We start from the raw sequence: 24,015 nt of genomic DNA, 5'->3' as shown, positions 1-24,015 counted from the left end.
GGTGAACAGGACTCGTGGCACATGTCGATATGCGATGTCCGATCTCTAAAGCATTTGTTTGACTCCGAGTTTCTTAAAAAATCATAAAAGAAAAATCCGGATAAAAACGGTTATTGAAATCGGTCGTTCATGTAAGCATTTGTATGATTCAGAGTGCAAGTTTGAGAAAAGCGAATAGCGCATCACCGTATAAAACGGATACGATACGATCATAGTTTGTAAATCACCACTCGCTAAGATTTTCGAGTGTCCATTATTTTTACTCGCTATTTTTCAAATGTACTCGCATTTTGCGAGTATTTCTCGCTAATTTCGAGCCCTGTCCTAGATACCTGATTCCACCTCTGGTGTTTTCATCAGTCCGTTTTTGCAATGTTCTCTATTTTGTATTCTTTATAGAAGCTATGATGTTAATCAATTTTTGTTAGGCGTTTAACATTTTTCATGCTTGATATAAAACATTCTTGAAAAGCGCGGGCATTGGTTGAAATTTTGAATTTGATGGTGTTCATTGTATATTTATAGAACGTGTGGTTCATCGTTTCAGTGTTTGATCAATTCGTGTTAGTGGTCAGTTATAGAAACTTTTTTAAGTACAGTGTTCTGATCATTAGATATGCTTATGTTCCCGACTTCGTTGAATATTTCGTGACAGTTGTCTTAACTGCCCTATGAAAGTAGTATGATCACTAGTAAGTTTGCGTTAAAGTGATGGAATGACAGGGTGTGATTGTTTGTTATACGTTCCGTCGAGAATTTTTCACTCATACGGAGACGTCACCAGCTGTAGGTGAAGTACCACAAATTTGGACCTATGCTTAACGCTTACAGCCGTAACAGTGAGGATTCTTAAATGTACCCGCGCCTGTCGCAACATGGGACTTCCGTTTTAAGGTCATATCCAAAAGGCCCGTGAATCTCACTTCTAAATGCCGAGGGTTTGGCAAAGGAGCAGCCATTACTTATGTTTACGCGGTCATGACACGACCGAGGCTCGAAACTCACAACCTCCAAGTTACGAAGCGAATGCTCTACTACTGAGCTACTATGACCAGGCTTGGGTGCATGCCAATTGTTAGGGCATTGTTTACATACAGACTTTGACTACAGATTACTCCGTTTATCTGATCAGGATACAGGGCTTACAGCGGGCGTGGCTCATCAACATATGATGCTTACTCCTCTTAGACACTTGCTCCCACCTCTAATATATCCAGGAGTCCGTGTTCGCTTTCCTTCGTGGGATTTGTGAGATTGCTCACTGTTCGTTGTATTCATTTGTTTATGCTTCATGAATGATTCCCTTATGTCAAGAAGGGCGGATTGCCTCGGCAAAGTGTGTTACACCATTGTTGAAAATGTAATCGCGTTATGACGTTGATTCGAAATAAAATGCATTCGGTAACCTTGACGAGCATTTTAACACCTAATTAATTCTCAATACACATTTACAACTAATTTCATGTCATTCAGTGTGATAAAGACGCTGGGATATATCGGCCTAAATCTGTGTCTATTGAGGTACTTATCGATGGAATCCACTTTATTGACTAAAAGGTTGGTTGGTTGAATAGTGTTTAACGTCCCACTCGAAAAAATTTCATTCATATGGAGACGTCACCATTGCCGGTGAAGGGCTGTAAAATCTAGGCCTATGCTCGGAGCTTATGGTCTTTGAGCAGGGAGGGATCTTTATCGTACCACACCTGCTGTGACACGGGACCTCGGTGTTCGTGGTCTCATCCGAAGGACCGCCCCATTTAGTCGCCTCTTACGGCAAGCAAGGGATACTAAGGACCTATTCTAACCCGAATCCCCACAGTTAAGTAGAAGGGATGTATATGTATATAAAAGGCTGTGATATTTAGACGAAGATATTTTTAACCATGGTGTGCTTTAAAAGCGGACTGATACATGCATGTTCTGACTTGAGTCGGTGCTTTAATTGTAGTACAATGTCAGGGAAAAGGGAATGCAGTTCAAAAGGTGTCAAATATTGTTGTTTCAATTCCCAAACGAAAGGTGAAGAAACAGTGACCAATCTCATGACTCCTATAAGAGTTGGGCAAACACGGACCCCTGGATATACCAGAGGTGGGACCAAATGTTGTACCAACCTTTATAATAATATAATACTAGTCGGTGCACAACAACATCAGGGTTAATTTTAAAAGTTAAACTAAAAAGATCAGAGACTTGATCAGCATCAGAATTTAGGGAAGAGTGTAAACAAATCGATTAAGGAAAGTTGGGGAAAACTTCATGAAAGTGTGACGATCCTTTTAAGTTACGGGTTCAGGCAGAAGTCTTTCTATTTTGAATCTGGGTAAGAACCGCTTTATATCAGAAGAAAGAGCAACAGGACAGAACACGTGTATAGAGTGAACAATTGAAGATAACGAACAACGATCAATCTCATAAATCCTTTTAAGAATACACAATTAAGAGAAGGACAAACAGGGGCCCTTGGACCTACCTGAGAAGGGATCAGAAGCATCCCCTACTAACTGTTCACCCCCACCCCACCCCCTCCGTAAGAACTATATCTTGATCCGCTAAACGGATCAATCCGCAGTCAAAATGAGTTTGCAACGGCCTTACAATTGGTATGAAACAGCATTCGACCTAGTGATAATGAGGTCGTACATTAAAAAAATTATTAATTAACAAACATATATATTTTAAAGTCTTCGATCCCGAGCATCCAGCAGCAGAGTTAAGATATTCTTCAGTTATACTAGAAGTATCGGATTTTTTTTTCTCCTTTTCATCTGCAATACATACATGGATTTCCCAAGTCCCAAGAGATCCGACAAATTGAAACTATTTCTAAATCCATAAATTGGATTAATAGCACCATCAAAACATCTTCATCTTATTTTTCATTCGGCAAAAAGCGTAGAAATGTTACAAAGATTCGCCTCATCGGTATTCTCAATAAAGATTTATTATTTCATTGCAATATCATCGGTAACCCTCCATGGCTTATGGTACATGTTGTAGCAGACGACGAGTTTCTTGTATTAAGCAGAGTGACGTCGCCCTTGATTATTAGACAATGGGTTTGGCCCTGCCGTACTAGTATTCTGAACACTATTGCATTAATGTGGAGGATGAATCTCTCAGTGATTAAGAAAATAATTTTTCTCTCTTATGCATACAATGTTAAAAGTGATTAATTCAGCTAGAAAGAAGTACACTTTTTAATCTGATATAGTATCATTATAAAACATTATACTAAGATATTATCAATTAATTATTCATGTTTTCTGGTATGCTCAATATTAAATTTGGCTTAAACTTTGCCATCACCTACTTATTCTAAGTACCGTGTATAGCGTTATATTCGCCCCGTGTTATTTTCGCCTTTCTATATTTGCAGACGATTTAACCCCGTTTTAGATTCGTTGTGTTAAAAGAGAGTAAACAGCCTCGCCCAGTCATAAAGTTGTGCAACTTATAACGAGGGCGAAAAGAGCAAAAATAAAACAATAAAACAACTACAAAGTTTCACGAAATTCTGTTGAGAGGTCTCAGAGGAGCTGACAAGAAAAGGACTGACGGTCAGGTCAAAAACATTATAGCCGCCGCAAATTCGTTGCGTGGGGTACAATAATATACGTTAAAACCCCAAAAATCACTCAAACCAATGTTCAGAATCTAATTGTCCAAATTAATTATAGCTATATAATATTTTATTTGCCATGTGTGCTAATGTAATCATATGAGAACAATAATACCGATAATCCGACCTGATTAATACATGTGGCTGTTTGATAGATGAAACAGTAGGAACAGCAATAAAATCGTGCGGCTACATTGTATTACGATGCCGTGAGTTCAACTCCCAGCTGGAGAGGGATAGAATTACCATATATATAGATTTTTCGCTATGCTTCATTTAATTTTGTTAAATCAAGGGCATCACATAAGCATATAAAAACATAAGATTGTGTTATCATATATTACCGTGCATGTGTAGTAATACGTTGACGTATTATGAATCGTGGATAGGTGACACTCGTGTGTGTGATTGCAGCAGTGTTATACAGTCACGTGATACACACCCGAACATAAACTGTGCGACTTAATTTTCTTACGAGGTTTTTGGAAAATCTTGTTTTCTCTTGAATCAAAAGATTTGACAGTGGCGGATTTAGAGGGGGGCGCAGCCGGCGCCCCCGCCCCTAAAATTTTCAAATTTAAGGTAAATCGGGGTATCTTGTTTTGGAAAATGTACTAAACGATAAAAGAAGCAATAATTTCTTCCACTCCCGGAGAAATAAATGACAAAATGCTTTGATTTCTTGAATTACTTTATTGGGAGAACTTAATTTTTTCCAAAAACCCCTTAGAATTGGGTCATTTTATTAATTTCACCTTATCAAAATGATAGAAAATAGTACAAATGACTTAATAGGAGAAATATTTCAAGCCCCATAAAATCTGTAAAATCCAGGAGCTTCCGGGGGCTTCGCCCCCTGGACCCCTACCAGGGCTTCGCCCTGGACCTACTGCCTCATAAAGTGGCGCCCCCCGTAACCAGAATTCCTGGATCCGCCCCGGTTTGATGTTGATACTTCAACGTTAGATGATAAGGGATACAGGCCTATGAGGTGCGTCCAACTACCTGTACCAACTACAAGTAACCTTGAATGAATAAATAAACATCCAACTAAAGAGTCGTTATTCTGTGAACTCGTTAGAGATAGGTAAGCATATTTCATTACAGGTGTTTCTCAGAGGGTAATAATAAATAATAATTAATATCTACCATGCACTACCCGTAGGCGTATTCCTCGAGAGAGCAATGACGGAGGTTTATCTATATTTCAGGGAAGATCGGTAAGACAAGTAAGTTGCTCTTTTCATCCATTATAGATTATACAGAGTGTATGATTTGTATCTCAAAATAACAAACAGGTGTGACTTCGCTAAAACATTTTATAGTTTGATCATAACCTTATACGCGCCGATCACGGAACATAACATAGAATACTCAAGTTTGTAAAAAAAAAAATTAAAAAAATACAGCACTCAATTTGTACAAATGGATCAAGTGAGAGTGAAAGCAATTGAGACAAAGGGTAATTTTCTTTATAATCGGTAATCCATATATCATTCTTATCTGGATATTGAAGTTAAGCCTAATCCATGTGTCCTTCATATCTGGATATTGAAGCTTAGCCTAATCCATCTGTCGTTTTTATCTGGATATTGAAGTTTAGCCTAATCCGTGTGTCCTTTATATCTGGATATTAAAGTTAAGCCTAACCCATATGTCGTTTTTATCTGGATATTAATTTAAATTTAAACAATATTTTATTATGTATGAAACATAAATGGATTAGGCAGCAGGCTTGCAGCCTATATAAGCCTTCTCCAATATATTGGATATTCAACATGGATATTGAAGTTTAGCCTAACCCATATGTCATTTTTATCTATATGTTAAAGTATAACCTAATTATTTCTTGCTACGTGTATATTTTCATGTCAAACGGAATGTCTCACAATTTCTTGAGAGAACCCCATCAAACTTTCCATGGCTGTACCATCGAATGCCAAGCTTGGATACATTACGAATCATGCTGTGGGAATAAATCCTATATTTTTTCCCTGCTTCAATAAGCGTTAAGTGTTCTTAACGGAATTCTAGTGAACCTGTCCTTTGTAGTGTTCGTGTTGTCTATGCAAGTATTTACGTTTCTTTACTATGTTATGTGATGTGCGGAATTTGTCTCTCAACATCTGAATGAATTCATTGATGAATTTCTCTGTTAGAATTAAGGACGAATGCTACACCAAAGAAATTTGATGTGGATGAAAAGTGGGGGATACGAACAATATTTTGAAATTGAAAAGTTTCAAATTTACTTTAATTAGTAAAACAAAAAAAATGAAGTTTTAGTAGAAAGCAATCTGGAATTTTTTCAATCCCTGCTGGATACGAACCCGCGATCTACCGATCAACAGTTGACGTGCTAACCTACTGAGCTACTCAGCTAGGCAATGATATTCGAAAATGAATAGACAATTATTGCTGATATTTGTATTTCCATCCATCTTTTAAAAGTAAGTCGGTCATTATGACGATTATAGAGTGCATGTTCCTCCCTAAGTCTTAGATTTCCCAGTTGTTACATTGACCACAACAAACGTCAGGGAGGAAGTATGAAATGTATTACTGCTTCTCATATTCTTGCTTTTATTTTTTACTTTTATATCGATTGTAAGGCCGTTCTTGGCACACTGATTTTGACTACCGATTACTCCGTTTACCTGATCAAGATAAAGGGCTCACGGTGGGTGTGACCGGTCGACAAGGGATGCTTACTCCTCCTAGGCACCTGATCCCACCTCTAGTATATCCAGGGGTCCGTGTTTGCCCAACTCTCTAATTTGTATTGCTTATATAAATTATGAGATTGATCACTGTTCGTTAACTTCACCTTTCATAAGCATCACACAATGTTCAACTAGTGTATAACGTTACCATAAACACAAAACAGGGATTAAATTTTAAATGTTTTTCTTCTATCTTTGGTATACAAGTTGAAATAGCGAACATTGATCGATCTCATAAATCCTATAGAGAATACAAAATTAAGAGGCCAAAAATATAGACCCCTGAACATACATGTGCCAGAGGTGGGATAAAGTGCCTAGAAGGAGTAAGCACCCCCTGTTGACCGGTCACATGCATGTGTATATCATGATGAGGTAAACGGAACAATCCGTACTAGTATGTAAAGAACGGTCTAACAATTTGTATAAGGCAGCATTTAACCGAACGATATCTAGCATATAATTATAACAAGTGTAGAATTTGCGAAATGTTGACTTTAAACAAAACTGTTGAAACCCTTGTAACATCAACTTTTATGTCAGTGGCTTACCTCGATTTTTAAAAAAATTGCTCACAAGCAGAACATGCTCTCGCGTATCGAATCCGTTGAGAGACATAAACACCACATGCAATGTTAATGGAAAATTGCTACACAAAAACTAGAGGTAGACGATGGAAAAGCTGAAGTCATAAAAGGATTTTGCCAGTTGCAATGGTTATTATGTCTTTCACATAAATTCATTAACTTTCATGAAAATCCATTAAAATTCTAGTTGGTTTTATTTCCGAGTTGTTATTCTTTTTTGATGCAATATTGTATTTTTTAACGTACTACGGAGTATCTATGGAAGTTAATCGTGTTAAAACTTCAAGCATGTAAGCTTGTTAATCCAAATTAGGCAACCGTTTATTTTCTCAATCAACCGTGTTAATTTCTCAGTCAATCGTGTTAATTTCTCAGTCAATCGTGTTAATCTCAGTTTCAGCTATGTATATATGTAACTCAGGGGATGTGAGTTATGTTTCTCAGAAATGTATACCTCAGTGTTGTACTCTTCATTTGTGTAATCGTCTGATTCCTTATTTTACATTTCTCTATAAAGATGTGTCATTGTTTCCTGAGTTAAACGTGTTCATTACCAGTGCATTTGAGAAGAAATTGGCTTTAAATCTACATTTGTTAATTCAATACCTACTAAAGGAGACGAGATTCTTAAAAATCAATTTCATTTTTGAACACATTTAATATCCTATTCAGTGTGAGGGGTAAATCTGAGTTTACCGAATCTATACTGGATTCCAAAACCTTACCAAGATACACTGTGCATTGCAGGATGCCGTAAATCTTCTACCTAGTCCATATCTTTACTTTTCAAGAATATACTATGGTGTGAAGGAGAAACTTTACACGTGTTGTTTCACAACATATGCGATAAACGGTGTAAATTGATATAAATAGAGTGTGGATTTTCAATGCAAACATCCCAAAGAACTTTCAATAAATTCTAAACCATAAAACTGTTTTAAAATAAACAGTATCAAAACGTACGACTTTACAACACTTTACACAACTATTCCTCACTATGTATCAAAGAAGGCGCTGTTTAACATCAGAGGCAGATCAAGGACTAGAAAATATTAATACCACGTGATCAGTCATCTACAATAAAACAGGGACTAGGAAATATTAATACCACGTGACCAGTCATCTACAATAAAACAGGGACTAGGAAATATTAATACCACGTGACCAGTCATCTACAATAAAACAGGGACTAGGAAATATTAATACCACGTGACCAGTCATCTACAATAAAACAGGGACTAGGAAATATTAATACCACGTGATCAGTCATCTACAATAAAACAGGGACCAGGAAATATTAATACCACGTGAAATACTTAATATCAATATCTTGTAACCATTCATCTAAACGATCAATTTGTAAAACGCGATTCTGATTATGTACACACAAGGTAGTGTAAACTCAAGATTATTCAATAAAGGATCCCCGGTTGTAGGGGGAGGTTTATATACAATGTAGGAATAAACATGGAATAAATCAAAACAAATTCAAGAGTAGCAGGGTCGCACTAATTCATATCAAAATACAAACGTTCTCAATTTGGGTAGATTTTATTCCCCTGCAACTATCACGTGATCAGTCATCTACAATAAAAATATTTTATTCCCCTGCAACTAAAGTCGGGACACATATTGGTTTTACCCTCTTTGTGTGTCTTTAACCATGACCCTAACTTTTTAATGGTGAATGATAAGTCTTTAACCATGACCCTAACTTTTTAATGGTGAATGATAAGTCTTTAACCATGACACTAACTTTTTAATGGTGAATGATAAGTCTTTAACCATGACCCTAACTTTTTAATGGTGAATGATAAGTCTTTAACCATGACCCTAACTTTTTAATGGTGAATGATAAGTCTTTAACCATGACCCTAACTTTTTAATGGTGAATGATAAGGCTTTAACCATGACCCTAACTTTTTAATGGTGAATGATAAGGCTTTAACCATGACCCTAACTTTTTAATGGTGAATGATAAGGCTTTTATATGTGCATTCCTTGTTGCAAGACCTTTATTGTTGTTACATATTTTGACGTTGTGGATTAAACTGCTTTATAAGAGCCATTCCTATCTAAGGCAATATATCTTAAAGTATTCCAAGAAGGGCTTTCATATTTTGTTGATAGTTTCCTTATGGCAAGTCCTTACTATTCATACCATGATCTTTGACTTTGTGATCCTGGCCTCTGGGTTTGACGCGAATTTCAATTAAACCTATAACCTTGCTCATCACTTTTGAATGCTGTGTGATAGAGATCTCACATCTAATATGTGGGACGTTAAACAATATACAATCAATCTAATATGTGCATTTGTTATGTCAGAGTTTTAAACCTTGTAAATTGACCTTAGAATTTGACCTACTTTTGAAAGAAAACATTACCTAGGTAAAATCTCCTGAACTGTTTAGGGTAGGGCTTTCTGAACTGTTTAGGGTAGGGCTTTCTTATTTCGTATATAGATATCTTATAGCAAGATCTTACATTTCTAACACGTGCTTTGACCTTTTGACGTTTAATTATCGTTATGTGGTGACCCTTTGGCATTTGAGGCTAGGTAAGGGACACGATATGGATTCAGAATTATTCATAGGAATAAAGATGAAAAAATATCCTATAAAAATCGCATCAGCAAGCACGACAGTAGGAAACATGACTCAGGTTAGCGATGTGGCCCATGGGCCTCTTCTTCGGGTAAGCTGGTCACGGTTCGTTTAAGAATATATATCAGAGACTACATCAAAATTGATATCTTTAGATAAAACGTAATCTGCATTGACTTCCGTAAATTCCCAAAGTGGCTTTAAAACACACAATAATCATTAATGTATGATGAAATCGACATAAGCATTGTGAGACGTATTACTAAAGCGCTGTGAACTGTCATCCGTGCATATAACCAAATGGAATATTCGTGGGAAAATGAAGTAAATAGAGTGTTATTTTTTTCGAGACAAAGGATGACACAGGAAGAGAGATCTGTGAACTCGTGTGATATACATTGCATAATGGTATTTGTAGTTGCAAAGAAGCTACATTGTACGATGACAGAACGGATTAGCGCATGTCTGTGGAACTTAATGATGGAATGGAATTCTAATTTCTGTTTAAAAGGAGACATAGAAACTCAATTTGTTTAAAAATCCCAAGATATATTTCAAAGGATAAAACACATTGGCAACCTACTTCATTACCAAAACATGAAAGCACGATTTATGGACTAAATTGGTAAAGAATCCACAAAGTAACAAAGTATGTTACACCCACTTTTAACAAGCACTTCCTTTAAAATTAATAAAGTATTACAATCAAAATTGACTTGTTTTCTCTATATGATTTTTATTTTCAAAAGAGACGTTTGTTTGAAATATTAACCAGCTATATTTTGGTAGTGGTTTATTCATTTAGTTCATATCTAAACCAATGAAACTGACGTTCTTAATATCATTGTTTTACATGTAGTTAGCTGTTCTGTGTGACCAGAATGGCGGAAATATAGAAGGCATTATTCACCATTTCACCTCGCTTGCTCTTTAGTTGATTGTTTTGCTGTTTTCCGCCACATTCAACAATTTTTCAGTTATCTGGTGGTGCCTAGTTTTTGTTGATGGAAGAGAGAACCAAGATACAATGTACCTGGGAAGAGACCACCAACCTTCCGAAAGTAAACTGGGAAACTTTTTCACTTACCGGGGCGAGCGGGATTCGTACCCAGGCCTACCAGAGGTGAGAGACCGGGTGATTTTGAGCGCGATGCTCTAACCACTCGGCCACGGAGGCCCTCGCATTTAGTCGATGTTGTTTGAAAATACAGCGATTCTTTATAGTCATGACAACGCAAAGTTGCTATTTTTCTCAATAAAATTTGACTACGATTCACCTTCAACACATGCATTTGATTTATCCACGTGTGACTAAAATTAAATTAACAGCATCTTGAATATGGACAGATGTAGTTCATTAAATATTGTTTATTTTGCTACGGCATGGATGAAGAATTTCATTAATTGTATCTTATGATATATTCCGTGTGAATCCGGGTTAGAATAGGTCCTCAGTACCGCTTGTTTGTCGTAAGAGGCGACTAAATGGGGCGGTCCGCAAAAACCGAGGTCCCGTGTCACAGCAGGTGTGGCACGATAAAGATCCCTCCCTGCTCAAAAGTCATAAGCGCCGAGCATAGGCCTAAATTGTACAGCACTTCACTGGCAATGGTGACGTCTCCATATGAGTGAAAAAATCTTGAGAGAGAAGTTAAACAATATACAATCAATCAATCTTGCTTTCAAAAAATAGTCATGGATAATGTCCGTAAAACTACGTTTTTGTATATAATGGCTTTTGTTCAAAATGTGAACTCCCCTCTACGAAAAGTTAAAGGATACATCCACGACATAACACAAGAATTGGCTATCACTACGTGATTTATAAATGTAACTATGCCGGTTTAAACATTGCAGATTGTCAAAATGTGTATCATAGATTAATCTCAGCACTGGTAGTAGAGAAATGATTTCTTGAATCATTTTAATCTTTATATTGTAGATTAAATTCAGCCCTGGTAAAAGAGAAATGCTTTCTTGAATCATTTTAATTTTTGTATTGTAGATTAATGTCAGCCCTTGTAGAAGAGAAATGCTTACTTAACTTTCTCAGATGTATCTCAATATTGATTGTATACCAAGCATGGTAAACCTAGGATATATATTATGTATTGATTGTATACCAGGCACGGTAAATCTAGGATATATATTATGTATCTGACGCACGTTTCCTTACTTCCTGGATATCATGTTTTGAAAACGTGTTAAAAATTAATTTGAATATCATTAAGAATTCAGTTATTACAAAACTAGTAAACAAAATTCTACGCTGAGTGACTGCATCAAATAATGGCAAAATTGGAAGAAATCAGTGAACCATGCAGAAATACGTAGATTTGATAGATACAAAGAAATTTCATGTCACATTAACACTGACTCCTTTTAGCTTCTAACTCACGCTTTTATACAGAAATATATCATTCACAAAAGTTAGGAATACAAAATTAGCTAACAATATATTCACTTCATGTGAAAATGTTGAATTCGTGATGACAACACTTCCGTCATGTGAACGTGTATTCAATTCAGTGCCATAAGCGATATTTTCTCTTCATTGAAATTTAAAATGCAGATGGTATTCGATCGACTGCTTTCGGAATCCCTGAAATGTTCAAAACGATATCTGATTTCGTAATTGAGAGAAACCATTTTTATTATGACGTAATTATTTAGTACTAGAACAAACGATGTAAAAGAAAAAGAATTCTATTACATCCTAGTGGATTTGGGTTATTTTACGAGTTTCACGATTGGGTATGAGCTAAATGTGCCCTGATAGAATACATCGATGAATTTCCATTCAACAATGTCAGTTCCATATTCATATACCCTCATATAGGAACTCATGATTACGTCACAAAGAGAGGTTGTCTTGTATGGAAAGTTATTCTGAGCATAAAATGTAAATCCATTTTATTTTGCAGAATATAGATCTCGGTATAAGAAATTGATGTCTAGATTGCATTTTGAGGGATATGTGGAGAAAGTGAAAACATACGGTAATTTGATATGCGCGTATTCATCCTCCATGATATTACCTCACACATTCATTGTTTATGTTCACCCCTTATAATGCAAACACCCTACACATTCATTGTTTATGCACACCCCTTATAACGCAAACACCCTACACATTCATTGTTTATGTTCACCCCTTATAATGCAAACACCCGACACATTCATTGTTTATGCACACCTCTTATAACGCAAACACTCTACACATTTATTGTTTATGCACACCCCTTATAATGCAAACACTCTAGGCATTCGTTGTTTATGCACACCCCTTATAAACACCCTGCATATTCATTGTTTATACACACCCCTTATAAGGCAATCACCCTGGACATTCATTGTTTATATACACCGGTGTACCCCTTATAATGTACACACCTTACATATTCATTGTTTATACACACCCTTTATAATGCAAACACCGTACACATTTATTGTTTATACACACCCCTTATAATGTACACACCCCACACCTTCATTGTTTATATACACCCCTTATAACGCAAACACCCTGGACATTCATTGTTTATATACACCCCTTATAACGCAAACACCCCGGGTATTCATTGTTTATATACACCCCTTATAACGCAAACACCCTGGGTATTCATTGTTTATATACACCCCTTATAATGTAAACACCCTGGGTATTCATTGTTTATATACACCCCTTATAACGCAAACACCCTATACATTCATTGTTTATACAGACCCCTTATAACGCAAACACCCTACACATTACACACCCCTTATAACGCAAACACCCTGGATATTCATTGTTTATATACACCCCTTATAATGCAAACACCCTAGTAATTCATTCCTTGAATGATGTGTCAGATAGAGACATCATCTGAACACTGAAACAATAACACCTTAAGACGTTGTCAATGATTTGAATGATTTTAGGTGTTTCCTTTGTGGTTGGCATGGAAACATTCATATGCGTATGGTCAATCTTAAAATCGAAACAGATAAGTGGATGTTACAGGGTTTTCAGTGATCTCGTTTTAAATTTAGCAATTTCGCAAATTTTCATGTTAAATCATTATGTTATAGTAATCTAATGTACAAATACAAGCTATCAATGGGTCGAAGGCAGTCAGATGTGGTTCATACCAATTGTTACGTTGCGCATTACATACTGATTTTGACTACGAATTATTCTGTTTACTTGATCAAGATAAAAGGCTCACGGTTGAGATCTGCACCGTATTTAAAGATTAACAAAACGTTAACGCTATATCCCATCCGAGTTAGAATAGGTCGTCAGTACTCCCTTGCTTGTCGTAAGAGGCGACTGAATGGGGCGGTCCTTCGGATGATATCGCAAAAACCGAGGTCCCGTGTCACAGCAGGTGTGGCACGATAAAGATCCCTCCCAGCTCAATGGCCATAAGCGCCGAGCATAGGCCTAAATTTTGCAGCCCTTCACCGGTAGCGGTGACGTCTCCATATGGGTGAAATATTCTCGAGAGGGACGTTAAACAACAATCAATCAATCAACCCATGAAGTATTTATCTGCAATGAAGTAATAATGAAAAAGTGAAGATAAGGAATCTCATGACTCCTATAAGGAATACAAAATTAAGATTTGGGCAAACACGACTCCCTGGATACACAAGAAGTGGGATCAGTTGCCTAGGAGGAGCAAGCATCACCTGTCGACCGGTTACACCCGCCATGAGCCCTATATCTTGATCAGGTAAACGGAGTAATCCGTAGTAAAAAATCTCATGCTATGGCCCTCAACTCGACGTTTAGATATATCGAAGACCTTTTATCTATTAACAATTATAATCGTTTTCATTCATATGTCGATTCGATATATTCCTTTGAACTCGAAATAAAATACACCACAGAGTCCTCCACATCTGCTTCATCCTCAGATATTTTATTAGCTCGCTGGGACGACTGTCTGAAGAGCTATTGTCATGACCCCGAGGTCGGCGTCACACTTTAAGGAAAAACATTTAACTGGGCTATATCTTTGAAATCAAGGGGGATAGGGTTTTGACAATTCACATACTGATTCTTCATGAAGAGACCTTTGTTGTGGTACCAAGATTTTTAACCTAGTGATATTGACCTTAAACTTTGACCCACTATTCACAATCTTTACCTGGGCTATATCTTTTGAACCAAAGGGGTTGTGATCTGATATTTCATATATAAATGTCTTATGATGAGACCTTTGTTTTGTTACCAAGACTTTTGACCTAGTGACCTTTGACTGTGACCCATTATTCACTTTGACCTGGGCTATACTGAATCAAGGTATATAGGGTTTTTGATATTTCACAAATAGATGCTTCATGAAGAAACCTTGTTGTGGGTACAAGACTGTTGACCTAGTGACCTTTACTGAGGACTATGACCTACTTTTTAAAACTTTAACCTGGGTTATATCTTTTAAACTAAGAGGGATAGGGTTTTGATATTTCACGTATAGATGCCTCATGAAGAAACGTTTGACCTTGTGACCTTGAACTTTGACCAACAATTTAAAAAAAACAACTTTAATCTGGTCTATATCTTTTGAACTAATAGGGATAAAGTTTTGATATTAATATATATGCCTCATGAAGAGACCTTTGTTTTGCTGGAAGACTTTTGACTTAATGGCGTTTGCCTTGAACTTTGACCTACTGTTCAAAAACTTTAACCTTGGTTATATCTGTTGAATCAAGAGCGATAGGGTATTCGTTTAACCCGGTACTGGTTCGTTATTCAGACGGTAATGTCCGTTAATTGCCCGGTGTGTATCCAGTAATCATGTGGTTATTATGCGTTTTATACGCTTCATACACAGATTGCAGGAGCCCCGAGCAGCGGCGGGCACGGATTCCAACGCACAGCACAAAAATTCAGTCAATACAACCTTTTATGTTTATCAGCTTCTATTACCCAAACTCTCTGCTCACCGTAGCTCCTTTTTGCTGGCATTAAAATTCTGAACAAAATAAAAGATTAATTGAGATTGAAAAATTGTCATTTATTACAATACCAAATGACGAAAGAAATCTTCAACAGAAGATTCTGGGGGAAATCAGCTAATACATTCTACATCAAAGTATCTGCAAAGATAAATTACTCAGTCTGATTTCCCCCAAAGAAGACAAAATAACTCAAATAATGCTACGCTATAAGATGACAAATACAAAATCATCAAAACAATCCCAGAGCAAAAGGATGACGAACAAATAAGGCCTTTCATTGGGTCAAATGCTGTCTGACGTGTTTCCGATTGTTAGACCGTTATTGGCACACTGATTTTGATTACGGATTGCTCCATTTACCTGATCAAGATATAGAGCTCTCCGCGGGTGTTACCGGTCGACAGGGGATGTTTACTCCTCTTAGGCATATCAGCTTACCTCTGGTATATTGCTTATAGGAGTTGTGAGATTGATCACTGTTCGTTATCCATGATATTGTTAATAGATAAAACGTGGATGCATTTGAATGTTAAGTTGAATGTCATAGTAAGAGACCTCTTCTGTTCATGTTTAATTTTTTGAATAAATTCTGCTTCATAAGAAAAGGACAAAATTAGTGTCTATGGGAATTCCAATGAAACATCCGAAGACCTAATGCTAAGACTAATTAGATGTTGTTCGGTGAGGAACTCCATCATCTTCAAATATATCAACTTCAGTGTTCTTGTGTGTAAAATCAGAGTGGAGTTTAACAAAGTAATTCTTGGTTGACTGATTATCAGATAGAAATGTTTCCATCTTCCACTTTTATTGAGAAAATGACTGTAAAAACCTAGTCTTTAATGTATACCGAGGAATGGTGGTGTAAAAAGTTTTGATGTTATTGATTTAGGAAAATTCTTATTTAAAAGCTATTAAAAGTTCTTTGAAGAGGCCTGTTGTAAGAACAATTGTCATGTTTATCAACAATGAAATCAATACTCCATAAACATTTTTAAAAATAGAAGAAAAAAAAATATCTAAACGAAAATAAATTATTTTACAGTAATTCATATAAAAAGATTTTGACACAAACTATTACAGAAAACCATCCGGGGAACGTCCAATAAAAGAAACAATGTACTGTAATTAATGTGCAATTAAGAAATGATATAATAAAATGTATTAGTATTGAGGATTAGCAAACTGTAATAATTCTAACGTAAGTAGGCATGACGTTTCAGTCAATGCTCTACAAAGCCGACATTGACACTGACGTAATAAAAGCAATCAATTCTGTGCGGGTATCGGCTAAATGAAACATGATGTGCATATAATCCCATGGGGGCCGACATGCATTAAAGAATGATGACTATTTCGTTCTGCATAAACTACCAGAGGTATTCCCACCTTTGATGCACCTGGTGTGTAAAATAACCCCATAGACGGTGAACAAACTTGAATGCCTCTTGCTTGATCTAAGGATGTGAAACTTTGTACAAAACCAATTCTAAAAGAATTAGTATTTCAATAAATATCGATACTTGTTTGTAGAAATGCTATTCAGAATTTTCCTTCACGAGTACGTTATGGCAGGTTATAAAAATCTTTGCTGGGATAAAATCCGCGAAACAATGTGACGTTTGAAATAAGAATATCATTAAGTATGAGAAGATGCGGATAATGATCAATCTCATAACTCCTACATATAAAAAAAAATCAGCATGTAGAGTTGGACAAACACGGACCCCTGAACACACCAGAGGTGGGAACAGGTTTTCTGAGGGATTAAAGGGAAAGGCAACCCCAAAACATTTTACATGATAAATGATAGGATTAATTATATGATAAAGATTTGTCATACTATTCTGTTCATATACGACCTAGATAAGCTTCAGTACTAATTTTAAAACTTTAAAAATTGAAATTCCCGCCATCTCTATAGGCTGCCATGATGCGGAACTCTTTAGTATTCAAGACCACAAAAATCAATAATTTTGACGTCACACCGTCTATTCCGGTTTTGATGAGATTCTAAGATCATCAAAGATGTGCATGTGGTAGATTTTACGAATACATTGTAAATAGGTGGATGCCTTACTGTCAAGCACTTAATTACACTAATGCGAAGGGAAGATGTGAACCATGAAGATGTGGGACCCCCCCCCCCCCCCCCGAAATTCCTGACCCAACAAAGTCATCTGAAAAGAAAATACTACGTAACCTGTGGATCCATCATTTGTGTAATGACAAGTTGAGGTTTGAGACATCATCTGCATGGTCTGCGACTCGACTGGACGTCTTCTTTTCTTAAATTCTTCTTGCGAAAGAACGGGCTCAAATCTCTACGACTCCAAACTTAACTGTTTCGTGACTTGTCATGTTTACAGTGCTGCTGATGAAATAAACCGGACTCGACGGTGTGACGTCATAAATTAAACTTCAATGGCCGCTCTCTTAGCGGCGGGTAATTTGAAATATAAGATATATTGATATTGATTTAATTGTTAAGCAAGGATGTCTGTTGTTGAAGACTGTCATTTACAATATCAGTAAGTAATACGTTATTCATAAAGCAACAATGTGGTTAGGGTTGCCTTTCCCTTTAAGCAACCCCTGTCGACCGGTCACACCCTCCGTAAGCCCCATATCTCGATCTGGTTAATTCTGTATTTATTTTCATGCAAATTTTACTCATATATGAAATAACCATGTCACTACTTAGAAAGAAATACAAAATGTTATATTGATGTCGTGTAATTTGTTTCTGATGACGTCATAACATTGCATTGAGTGACGATGACATGATAGAATTTGTTAACAGTGCCATGTAAATATCGACAGAATTATGTTTTGGACTAAATATTTAGTCATATCAAGAAATACTTTTGGTGCAGTTAAATTGATGTCTACTGTAAATTATTTCAAATCGCTGTTTTCCGATCCTTAATTTGGAACTACTTCATAATATGCATATGAATATATAGGACACTAATGTGGTGGAGATTTAAATGTAAACATGGAATCAAAAGTAAGAAAGGCCAGTGAAAAGAGCCTGATGAAAGGTGAAGATAACGAACAGTGATCAATCTCATAACTCCTAATGAAAGGTGAAGATAACGAACAGTGATCAATCTCATAACTCCTAATGAAAGGTGAAGATAACGAACAGTGATCAATCTCATAACTCCTATAAAGGTGAAGATAATGAACAGTGATCAATCTCATAACTCCTATAAAGGTGAAGATAACGAACAGCGATCAATCTCATAACTCCTATAAAGGTGAAGATAACGAACAGTGATCAATCTCATAACTCCTAATGAAAGGTGAAGATAACGAACAGTGATCAATCTCATAACTCCTAATGAAAGGTGAAGATAACGAACAGTGATCAATCTCATAACTCCTATAGAGGTGAAGATAACGAACAGTGATCAATCTCATAACTCCTATAAAGGTGAAGATAACGAACAGCGATCAATCTCATAACTCCTATAAAGGTGAAGATAACGAACAGTGATCAATCTCATAACTCCTAATGAAAGGTGAAGATAACGAACAGTGATCAATCTCATAACTCCTATAAAGGTGAAAATAACGGACAGTGATCAATCTCATAACTCCTATAAAGGTGAAAATAACGGACAGTGATCAATCTCATAACTCCTATAAAGGTGAGATAACGAACAGTGATCAATCTCATAACTCCTATAAAGGTGAAGATAACGAACAGTGATCAATCTCATAACTCCTATAAAGATGAAGATAACGAACAGTGATCAATCTCATAACTCCTAATGAAAGGTGAAGATAACGAACAGTGATCAATCTCATAACTCCTATAAAGATGAAGATAACGAACAGTGATCAATCTCATAACTCCTAATGAAAGGTGAAGATAACGAACAGTGATCAATCTCATAACTCCTAATGAAAGGTGAAGATAACGAACAGTGATCAATCTCATAACTCCTATAAAGGTGAAGATAACGAACAGTGATCAATCTCATAACTCCTATAAAGGTGAAGATAACGAACAGTGATCAATCTCATAACTCCTATAAAGGTGAAGATAACGAACAGTGATCAATCTCATAACTCATATAAAGGTGAAGATAACGAACAGTGATCAATCTCATAACTCCTATAAAGGTGAAGATAGCGAACAGTGATCAATCTCATAACTCCTATAAGCAATACAAAATAGATAGTTGGGCAAACACGGCCCCCTGGACACACCAGAGGTGGGATCAGGTGCCTAGAAGGAGTAAGCATCCCCTGTCGACCGGTCACACCCGCCGTGAGCCGTATATCCTGATCGGGTAAATGGAGTTTTCCGTAGTCAAAATCAGTGTGTCAAGAACGGCATAACATTCGGTATGATTGACCACGGACCTTCCGAAAGTTTCTCATTTACCAGCGCAAGCGGGATACGAACCTGCGCCGACCAGAGGTGAGAGGCCGTGATTTTGAGCGCGATGCTCTAACCACTCGGCAACGGAGACGAAACACGTCAAACAGCATTTGACCCAATGATATGTTGTACTGACGAACTAGATCGTTATAACAACCATAGAATTTGCGAAATGTTGACTTCAATCGAGACTGTTGAAACCCCTGTACCATCAAGTTGTTTGTCAGTAGCCTGCTTCGATTTAAATACTGACCATACGCAGAACAAGCTCTTCCGTATCGAATCAGTAGAGAAATGTATCACCTGATGCCAAAACATTTAAAGGGAAAGGACACGAGAATGGTTGTTTATATCATGTTATTATATTATCACGTGATTTCAAGCGTTGACAGAGGTGTAAGCGAAGCTTGCGTAACACGCCCTCTGGTGAGGGAATGGGGAAAGATAAGAAACTAACATAAGCGACATTTGCTGTTAGAATCGTCTCTTTAAAAAGTTCGCACCTGAGATGTGGAGTAATGTCAATTTTTGGAAGTGTATTTTTGATGTCTACATTGAAGGGGAATTAGGAAAATTACCTTTGTGCAATTAAAATTGACTTAAGATTTATTGGATTAAACTAGATTTTTTTCTGTTGTGTCAACATAACATACATGTATATCAATCATTACATAAAATAGACACATAATCATGTCTTCTAACAATACAGATAAAAAAGTAATGGAAATAAATATGAGCGCCGAGCATAGGTCTAAATTTAGCAGCTCTTCACCGGCAGTGGTGACGTCTCTGTATGAGTGAAAAATTCTCGGGAGGGACGTTAAACAAAATAAAATCAATCAATCAACAACCCAGCGGGCCCCGGTACCCTGTAGTGATGAACGCAATAATAAACAATGGCTGGACTAAACATGACAGAGAAAGTTTGATGTCGGCTGCTGCAAGTCCGACCATGTTTCGTAAGGCGAGCTTGGATTCATTATGTGTATGGCGGTACCGAGGGTAGATATCCAAGACTATGCATATCGGGAAAATAGCAGGACGAAGGCTATTTTTCCTAATCTCTCTAAGGGTACTAAATGAAGAAAAAGGTACTAAATAAAAAAAAAAGTACTAATTCTTTTCGAGCGATTAAAACACCTATACAGTGGTTGTTTGTATGTTGCTTAATGCACCATTCAAACAATTTTCACTTTATGTTAAAACATCACCAGTTGTAGGTGAAGTGTCACGATTTTAACCTATACAAAGCACTTCCGGACGTAGACGTGAGAGGTCTTTATCATGTCAACGCCAATCTTGACACGGGACCTCCGTTTTAAAATCATATCCGAAAAGACCGTGACTTTCACTTAAAATTCCGGGTCCCGTGGGGATCCGGGATAGAATAGGTCCTCAGTACTCCCTTGCTTGTAGTAAGAGGCGACTAAATGGGGCGGTCCTTCGGATGAGACCGCAAAAACCGAGGTCCCGTGTCACAGCAGGTGTGGCACGATAAAGATCCCTCCTTGTTCAATGGCCATAAGCGCCGAGCATAGTCCTAAATTTTGCAGCCCTTCACCGCCAGTGTTGACGTCTCCATATGAGTGAAATATTCTTGAGAGGGACGTTAAACAATATTCAGTCAATCATATTCCGGGCACTTGGCTATTTAAGGAGCAATCACTAATATGTTAGACGCGACGCTGGGATCAAGGATCAAACCTAAGACCTCCCGAAGGAGTGGCACTGCAAACTTACTATTTAAATTACCGTAGCCATTATATAATGAAATTATAAACTCCTCGTATACGTATGTATCTTGTCAGTATTCTAGGCTTACAGCGTCAAAAGACAGGAAGTAGGTGAACGTTTACGTCAATGGAACAGTCAAGGGAAAGCTTTACTTATATAGATAAGTTTATGTAGAGTTTAATCAATCTAAGAAAGAAAACACGGGGACAACTATTGCAGAACAAGATTATGAAGAATAGCAGAATGTGCTCTCTTACTTTCAATCGATAGTAAGTGATTTCAAATTTTGATCAATTTCTGTATACACCGATATAATCTTAAAAGATACTCGACTCAGTATATAGAGAGCATTAGTGATCGACTGAGGATTTACATGACGGCCATCTTAATCTAATTTACAAAACCCTGATACATTTACAGGCCAGTGTCTTACAAAAAGTATTTCTCTGTCTTTTACACTCCTAGTTGCGATCACCTGCTCCCCCACAATAACATAACGTTTTCTTTTGTATTCTAATGAGGTGCGCTCCATAATTGAATGAGACAAAACAGGAAAAATCTCTCTCTATATCTCATAAATTATCTAATGAATTATCCTGGTCGCAGTGTTGGCTATGTTCAAACCTTGTTATCAACATTCCCTTGCTACAAATAGTACTTATCTGCTCACCGAAAAGCAATCATGTGTTGGTTAATAATTCATTAAAGCGACCGGTGATGTAGTCCCGTAAAAAGCCAATCATCGTACGAGTTAATAATTTATCTAAAAAATAACCCCGGAGACGATACAAAAAGCCAATCGAATGAATCGGTTCTTCCATTCACTCCTCGCCCGCTCATAACTCAGCAACTGCAACAGTTAAAGGTAAGGGTCGCTTATATCAATAATAGTATTGGGGTTCTTCATATCATAGCGATAGTTTTTGACTGGGTAATTGTTTAAATGAAATATAAAAAAGATAAAAGTATTAACACATATTAAAGCGGAACTATGGTGTAAGCAGTAGATTTTTAAAATAAAAAATATCCTACTATACCGGACTGCGCTTAAAATGAAGAAAATTAATTATTGTCGGAGTAGAAAAGGGTGATTGAATTTTGGAAATATTTTGCGCAATGTCTCCCCAATGAATTATTTTCTTCCATACAATTTTGAAAGTCATTTGATAACCTCTAATATAAGCAAGAGCAACTTCATATTGAAACTACCAGAGAGGACATCAGTAGGTATGTTCGGTGATATGACAGTAGGGATTTTCATGAAATGTAAATCTGTTTCAGTCATTTTAAAAGAATCGGATAAAATTTGTTTGTCAGTTGTCTTAAGTTTTTGAAAATAGCATTCCTCAAAACGTATGTATGAAAAGTAAATGCAAGTTATTTTTTCCATCTTCATTTCTTCAAGAATTTTCCTGGCGATAGCAAATTTAGCAAGGTATATTAAAATTGCCCCGTTGTGCTTTTAATATAGAAAGTCGTTGAAATGATCTTAACAGTAGTAAAGGGAGAGGGCTTAAATAGGCTATGCCTGCTGCCCGATCCCATTCACTTTGTGAATAAGATATAGTTTAAATTAACAGTAGTAAAGTTACCCACTCTTAAACTGACTAGTAATAGAGGTGTTGACTTTCCTATCACAATAAAATATTAAATTATATTTCTAATTAATAAACCTTTGCTCTATGACCTTTTGTGTTGCGAATTTCATTCAATAAGACTAGATTTGTCAGAAAGAACAAACGAATGATAATGAAATGGGAGAAAATTATATCCGTTTTCTACTTACTTTCTTCTCATTCTAACAGTGTCAATAAGTTTTTAACATACAAATTCATTGACACTGTGACACGTGAAAGAAAAGGAAAGATTTGATAGTGTTGGGAATACCACAGCTTGTTACTATATCTGTGCATTTCTCATGATTTTTTGATGACGAGAGTGCAATAATGAACGGCGTTTATAACTTGGATAGGAAATTTAGTTTTACTTACACCTGGGAAAAGTTGCAAATAACTACGTACTCTTATTTTGATTTTGAAGGACAATAATTAAATGGATTCACTTTTGATATAGCAGATTCAGATACATTTCATGATAACTTTATTCGCTGAATCGCCTTCGATATAGAACAAGAACAGAAAATGTCTGTAAAATCCACGATTAATACTTTGTTGGTACTTCACCAAACTGCCCGACGTTTTTGTGTTATAATGATTTTTTTTTTTTTTTTTTACAATACAGAAATAATTATATCTATTGTCTAATATACAGTATGTTGTATTGCTTCTCATTAAATATTTAATTATCTATGAACCAACCTCACCCTCAGCCTGGCTAAAATTTTCGAACATCAATATACAGGAATCATCTACAAGAATAGGGAATTATA

The 24,015-nt window shown here is 36.5% G+C and overlaps 1 protein-coding gene across 1 annotated transcript in view; it reads left to right on the top strand.

Annotated features, from left to right (window-relative positions):
• The first annotated feature begins 22,396 nt into the window (after positions 1–22,396).
• Positions 22,397–24,015, top strand: part of LOC125665991 (uncharacterized) — a 34,689-nt gene continuing 33,070 nt past the window's right edge. Inside the window, exon 1 of the mRNA XM_048899041.2 lies at positions 22,397–22,491. The gene's annotated coding sequence lies outside the window, so the exon portion shown is untranslated. The remainder of the gene's footprint in view (positions 22,492–24,015) is intronic.

The sequence above is a fragment of the Ostrea edulis genome, chromosome 10 (assembly GCF_947568905.1).
Source record: "Ostrea edulis chromosome 10, xbOstEdul1.1, whole genome shotgun sequence".
Lineage (NCBI taxonomy): Eukaryota > Metazoa > Mollusca > Bivalvia > Ostreida > Ostreidae > Ostrea > Ostrea edulis.
Note: the sequence above shows the minus strand (reverse complement) of the source record. Positions and strands in the feature narration are given on the sequence as shown.